Genomic DNA, 7,731 nt, shown 5'->3' with positions numbered 1-7,731 from the left:
TCACAGTGAACCGGTCTCTTTCCCTGCTGTGGCCCTCCCCCATGGATTTCCTTACCCAAACAACAGAGGATGCCAGTCTGTGGATAATGACCTGGGCTTCTTTCCTGCTGACCTCATGGGCAAGATGGTGAACTATAATGCTGCCACAGAAAGAGCAGAGTGACGCTGCAGACCAGAAGTATGGGGCTGTTTGTCTCTGCCTACTGCATTCTTCTGGTAATCAGAAAATGCCAACAGCATGCATTTGTGCCCCCACCCCAATTTATCCATGTATGTTCTTCTCTGATCACCTTTGCTATGACCCCAGTACACAATAATAATGAAAAGACCAGAGAGCATGGAGCCTGCCAAGGACTCCAAGTCTACATTTTCATCTGAGCCTCTCAACAACCCTGGGAGGTAAGTGCTAGAGGGATTATTGTCATGATTCTTCAAATGAAAAAGCTAAGGCTCAGTGAGGCAAACCTGGCTGGGCTCACACAGTTTCTTGGTTTATTGGGTTAGAATGTTTTCTGAACCCAGGCTGCCCTGACTCCAAGTCCATCATTCCATTCATTAAAGCAGGCTATTTCTCCCAACGAACATGTCATGAAGCCCAGAAAGCCACTGGCATCTTGTCACTCTAGAGAATAAAGATGTCTATAGCCATGGCCTTGATTCTAATGGCTATCAAAGGGAAGGCTTCTGCTATCCCTTTGAGATCATAAATCAGCTCCAAGAGATAACAGTGAAAGACGCCCAGAGTGTCCTATTGCTACCAAACTCCAAATCTATGAACTCAGCACAGATGATAGAAGTCATCCAAAAGAATTTGGAATCATTTAGAGTATATGATATTATGTTTTTTCATTCAGTCCCAGGAGCCAAGGACTACCTGGGAGTAAGGCAAGTCCTTAGAGGTCAGACAGACATCCAGTCAATGAGCATATTGACTGACATATAGTCCAGAACTGGGGATACAAAGGAAGTAGCTAGTCATCTTTGCTCTTATATTCCATGACAGGAATAAAATGAAGATTCAGGGAAGTAAATGGAACTTAATTTGAGGGTGGATAAGGAGAAGGGAAGGGGGAATTTTACCGTAATTTTACTATTATAAGAGTCATGAAGAGTTGGGTTCAAATCATGAATCAGACTATGTCTTGCTGCATGCCCATGAGCAAGTCACAAAACTTCTCAAAGTTTCACTTCCTTTATCTGTTAAATGGGCTTAATGAGATTACATGGCTCATCCATCCCTTTGTAAGGATCAAATAAGAGCCTGCCAAGTAGTTAACAGATGAAAAAGAGATTGCACATTGTATTCTTGACCCTGGTTAGGTGGAAAATAAAAAAAGACATTTGATTTCAGAAAAAAAAATTGACTTAATGAAAAAAAAATGTTCCTAACAACTAAAGCTATCTGCAGATGGAATGTGTTGTCTTTGTGGGTAGTGAATTCCCTCTCACTCAAAGTCTTCTAGCAAAATGTTAATGGCCACTGCTGGAAAAGTTTCATAGAAAAGTTGGATTTGTATTGACATTGAGATTCTCATCAGCTTCTGCATGGTGCTTTATCAAAGATATTTGGAAATAGTCTAGAAGAGAGAGAAAATGAGAGGTCTGGAAAAATCCATTTGGGGAGAGGTGAAATGATGACAATGGATGGAAGTAAGATAAACTTTTGGGAGGATGAATACAGTAAGAGTTTGAGAGGAGAAAGAGTTAACCACAAGGGAGAAAGAATAAGTGTATAGACAAGTCCGAATAAAGAAACTGAGGGACCTGGAGAATTAAAATGGAGAAAGTTGCAAAAGTATAGTGGCAGCAAATAGCAATCAATGTTAGAAAGAGGAAAATGAATATAAGGACATAGAAAGGGCTATTCAGTCTGATATAATTGATCCTCAAGAAAGGAGTTCCATTCAAATGATAAGAAAAAACCTAGTTCCAAAGATTTGAAGGTGGCAATAAAGTTGATATGATGAGTATACATAACTATCTGGAACCTTCAGGATCATCTGCTAATTGGCTGGCTTCCTTTCTAATAGAGAGTAGTAGCCAGAATGTCTCTTTCTGACAAGGACAATTTGCTACCTCTAGTCATGGTTATAAGCCACCATGCCCAGCTAAGGAAGCAATTGAACAAAAGTCAGAATGGTACCATCTTTTTACATTTAATTTCATGTATTTATTGCTGAATCAATGTGAATCCATCAATAAATTTCATCAGTTCTTGCAATATGCCAGGCTATATGCTGACCTCTGGGATAAAAAGGACAAAGACAAAATTGAGCCAGTTTCTGATGTCAGGAACACGATGCAAACAAAATACAAAGAAATTGGTGAGTAGATTTAGTAGCTGGAAACTCAGGAAAGGCTTCCCATAAGAGGTGAAACTTGAACTGGATCTGTAGAAAACCAGGACCTCTAATATGAGGAAAATATGTGTCATAGTCCTGTTTCACACAATCCCCTTGTGGGGAAAAATTCCCAAGATACTCTTATGTGTGGCATGTAAATGAATTTGGCCCAGAATGAAAGTTAATGTGATGAGGACAGTAGCCTCTACCTACCTGACTACTCTACTTCCTTTTGTCAGACATGAGTAGAGTAGCTAGCTGAAGATTTTCTAGGATTTAATCACCTTCCAGAAGAGTCCAGAGTCTGGTTAATCTCAAGAGGAGAAAAGTAGTTATTGTAACTTGAAGTCTCAATTGATTATTTTTCATATATGGGAAACCTGAGCAAGTCTATAGATTGATGAGGTGACGTTGTTGGGGTGGTTTGGCCAGTCAGACGCACAGTGGAGGGTGGGGGGAGGAGGCAAGGGTCAGCTAGTGTTGGGAACAGTTTCTGGTGGATATGCAGTATTTGAAATATGTGGATTGTTCCAACCATGGACTTTGAGAGGCTGAAACTTGATTCAGCCCCGAGTGTTTTGCTCTAAGGGTCATGGAAGTAATGGTATTGAAGTGTGTTTGATTTCTTCTTAATGTTTAAAAGCTGATAGTCCAAATCGAATGTCAAACTAACAGCCTTAATGGATAATGGACTTCTCCAGGTATAAGAGTAAAATGGAAGGAAGCTGGAGCTAAGCTAGATGAGACCTTATTCAAATAATCAGCAGTCACTTGGGATAAATTTACACCATGCCTCTCATGTTTTATTTTTCTTTACCAAAGTATATCTGTCAGCATCTCTGAGTAACCTATTTGGGGGAGAGGGTAGAATACAACATGTTCCATTTTCCATGGATATATTGAAGGTTTTGACTCATAGTTAAGGTCACAACCATGAAAAGGTAATCTTAAAAATTTCCCTTATTGCCAAACTCCAATTCCATTTTGGCTGCACTTATTTGAGCTCATTTAACACACTCAAACCCACTTCTCTCCTCCCCCGTCTCCAAGCTGCAATAAACAATGCTTGGAAGCGCTTATGCTAATTCAGGCTTCATGTTTGACTCACTTTTAATTGAATTTTTTTAAATTGTTATTATTATTAAAATTTAGAACTAATCTTTACTTAAATTATTTGAACCTATCATCACACTGCTATTTTGGAAGACTGATGACTTCATTGATGATAATATTTCCTGTCATCCACCATTTCCTCATGCTTCTCATCCTGTGCACTTAATCCTGAGCTTTGGTTTCCAATAGCTACTAGAAAGGACCAAATTGGTACTTGGGGATTTTTCATTATTTTAGGAGCTCTGAGTTGCCAGTGTCTCTCGTAGACTGTAATAATAATAATGACAGTCTTCATTCCTGCTACAATGGACATGTATAGAGCAGCCTGGGTCGATGGAGAATGGGTTTCTCTAGAGCTGAAAGCACGAAGAAACATCCCAGCCCTTGGACAAACTATGATCTTGGGCAAGTAATTTGACATTTTCCTCACCTATCAAGTGAGGCGTATGGCATCTAGGATCCTTCCTCATCTAAATGTATTATCCTACAACCAAAGGAAGGACACTGAAGTGAGGAAGGTTATCTTAAAGAAGGGAGAGGCTAAAGTCAGCAAGACATTGCAGGATGCCAGTAGGATGATCTAAGAAATAAGGACTCAAACAAAAGTTGTGAAAGTCAGAATGAAAACAAGAGAAGAGATCCAAGAGATGTACATAAACTCCGGGATTGGAATTGACAGGATGTAGTGATTAGCTGCCCTGCAAGGCCATTTCATGAGAGGTGACAAAGAAATGGGTGATAGTAGGTGGTGATTTGTTGCCCTGGGATATCTAACAAGCAATTGTTTGGAATAACAATAACATTAGATAGACCTGTGGTCCCATACTGTAGCTACAGAGACTGACGGAACATCTCCCAAGCTTTGGTCAGCCTGATGCCTACTCCTTTCTTGTGGTGATTCTCATGGACATGAATGAGATGACTGTGAGGAATCTGGAAAGTTCTTCCAATCTTCAAGAAACCTTGGGAAAAAAGCTGAACACTATAGGTTCAGAGTTGTTTTTGTCTACAGCATTTTCAGTTGAGTCAGTAGTTTTAGAAGAGAAAGACACATGCAGAAGGGCACAGCTGCTTAAAAAGGACATATCTTGGCGTAGGTTTGGTATTTCTGGACCCAAATAGGAAAGACGGAAAACCTATGGTGTAGGAAGAAGCAGATGTGTTCAGAAATTTACAGGGGACATAATCCAGGAGACACCAGCAAAACACCAACAAATCAAAAGCATCAGAGGCTAGAAAGTCTATAGCAAGAAAGCTATTAAGGAAAGTGATGAGCAACTTAGTAGTAGGAAGATTTGGCTAGAGAGATGATAGAAAGGGATGTGTGTGTGTGTGTGTGTATGTATGCTCAAACTACACAAATAAAGAGGAGGATCAAAGGTGGCAAGGGCTGATGCTACTCTAGTGGATACAAGGACATTTGCAGCCAGTCAATAGGCATTAATTAAACACCTAGTATTTGCCAGCCATTGTGCTAAGCCCTGGAGATGGAAAGAGAGGGGAGACAGTCTTTATTTTCCTTCTATGCTTTCTGCCAAAATCTCTGACCAGCAAATTATGGGGTAGAAATGGCTAATAGGGAATTTATTGCCAATTAAAAAGTGAGGAGATAGTGAGAAATCTCTTCGTTTTCCTGATGGATTTAAGCCATTTGGGATAACCTCAGGAACAGAAGGAAAGCATGGCTTTGGTTATTGAGCTATTGCCAGTGAGTTCTGAAAGAAATCATTGAATGGAAGAGGAAGAGAGCAAGGTCAAAGATTCTGATTTTCACAAAATTAAAAAGAATTCAACCTCATTATCACAAAATGGATTCAGATCAGATCAAGACAGGGTGAATGGCCAAGCATCAGCTGGGCAGAGTTCAGCTATTCCCTCTCTGGGTTAAATCTCTGCAGGATCACTGAATTTAGTTTTTATAAAATAGACATTTTGACTATCTGCATGTCCAGAAGGCTGCAACCAGGATGAGGAAGGGTCTTGTGATTCTGCCACAAAATGATCTGATAAAAAAGATGAAAATGGTTAATAGAGGGGAAAAGAAGCCAGGAAAATACAAAATAGGGACCTGTGATATATGTATGACTGTTCCATCAAAGAATGATCATTGTTACCCTCCTTGGCCCCAGATTGAGGAGCACTGGAGAAAAGTGGCAGAGACAAATCGAAGCTTGAATTCAGAAACAACATCTTAACAACTTAAACCATCTCAACAGGAAGAGCTGTCATGATAATCCTAAGAATTCAAGAGAAGTTTTCAAATGGAAGCCATTTAATAAGTAGAAACACATTGCCTACGTTAGAGTTCTGGTTATCTATGAGCTGGACAATATAGCTTCTGAAGTAGGAAAACACTCGGAGACTCAATTAATGCCAAGACCTGATTAGCATACTGACCTGAAGGGGCTTGTGCCCCTGGTGTCTCTCTGAGGGATTATCTGCTCTAGGCTTTGAGAGGACCAGAGAATGGAGGCTGCAGGGACCCCAAGGGGCCTTGAAATTGAATTCAGGTCAACTCATCAACCTTTACTGCACATCTTCCATATGTATCTATCACACCATTCCTGGCTCTTTTGAGGGATAAAGAGCTATAGAGGCATTTGTCTTGTCTTCAAACAACTTCTGATCTAGTAGGGAGATAAGGACATACAAAAGTAAGCACATCCCAGGCAGGCTTGGAACAATAACCATTGGAGACCAAGTGCTCTAAGAACTTAGGGGAGGAGAGAAGGCTCATTTTCTCCTCAATAATTCAAAGGAGGTTTCCTAGAAGGAGAGGCCTTTGAACTGGTACTTTAGGGTTAAACTGGATTATCAGAAATGGAAATATATAAGAAGCAGCCTGTGAGGGTGAGTGGGAACCATATCAGTCTTGTTTGCTAAGGCACATTTCTTGAGCTGCTGAGCAGAGAACAAATCTACTCTATTAGGGTCATCTCTTCATTTGTATCAGAGGGCCTTCCCATAGAGTTGGGCATGCACCCTGGGACTCTATGGGAGAGGAAAGATATGTTAAGTGACATGCTTGATCAGAGGCTTCTGGGAGGGTCTTTACTGCCCATGATAAGGGTAAGCAGAGTCTAAGCCTAAGAGAACTGGTGGCTGAGCTGGAGAGAACTGCTCACTATGTGTACTAGGAGAAATAAGGACAGAAGGAATCTGGTCTCCATTGAAGCACCCTCTGTTGTGATTCATCCTACCACCATCAGTCCCAGGGACAGAAGCTCTCTCTTATCACCCTTCCTGGTACATGGAGTGGCTTTCCCAATAGGAGTCATGCCTCATAGATTGGTCATTATGTCTGTCTATGTGTCCTGCAGAGAGAGGATGATAACCCATTGGAAGCATCTGAGGACTTTGGAGGAATAACACATCTCCTGATTTCAAGTAGAGGAGGGGTCCTAGGACTTCTTAATGCAGTCACTAATTGGTTTGCTCAAGACTTCAAGACTATGAAGGTCCTGATTTTTAGCTTAGCTTCAAGGGCGTGGTGGCAGTGCAGTCTGAAGGGGAATAGCCTGACCCCATATTGGACATGCTTGGTTTGAAGCCTGGCATTGGAGCTTGCTTCCAGTATCTCATAGCTGTATGACCCTGAGTCACTTAACCTCTGTCTGACTCAGTTTGCTCATTTGCAAAACTAGAGGTAATTATAGCACTTCCATGACAGGCTTGGGATGAGGATGAAATTAGATAATGTGTGTGGGTGTGTGTATGAATGTATATAATTCTACAGAAATGCTTTTCTGCTAATTTGTTTGTTTAGGAAATTAGTAAATCCCTTGCATTTTTCAACCCCACCCTATCCTAAACTGTTCTGTTATTTTAGGGTCAGATTACTGAGAGAAAGAGTTTGACCAGTATAGTTATAAGACAGTGGAGACAGGCCTTGAATATAGAAGGTGATGAACATGGAGCAAGTTTGGGGCTGAGGTTAGCTCCCCAGGGTGATGGCTCTTATTACCCAGGTTTCTCTCTTTTACCTTTTGATGAGTCAGATTTGGCAAACCACAGGCTCATCTGATTCTAGCTGTGCTTTTCATGCTTAACATTACACTCAGCCACTTGTTTTTATTTTTTAAAAAATGAAAAACTTTGTACCTAGACAGCTTTTCTAAAGGTAGTTTTGGAGGGAGAGGGATCAAAGAACCATGGAGAAGAAGGACATTTTTAGGGGATCTAGACTATATACTCGATAAAGGAATGAGGTCGTTGAAAGTCTCAGAAAGTCTGCATTTGGCATTTTCTGGTGGCAGCAGTGAGTGACACAGGGCTG

This window comes from Macrotis lagotis, chromosome 8, assembly GCF_037893015.1.
Source record: "Macrotis lagotis isolate mMagLag1 chromosome 8, bilby.v1.9.chrom.fasta, whole genome shotgun sequence".
In the NCBI taxonomy this organism is placed as follows: domain Eukaryota; kingdom Metazoa; phylum Chordata; class Mammalia; order Peramelemorphia; family Peramelidae; genus Macrotis; species Macrotis lagotis.
Note: the sequence above shows the minus strand (reverse complement) of the source record.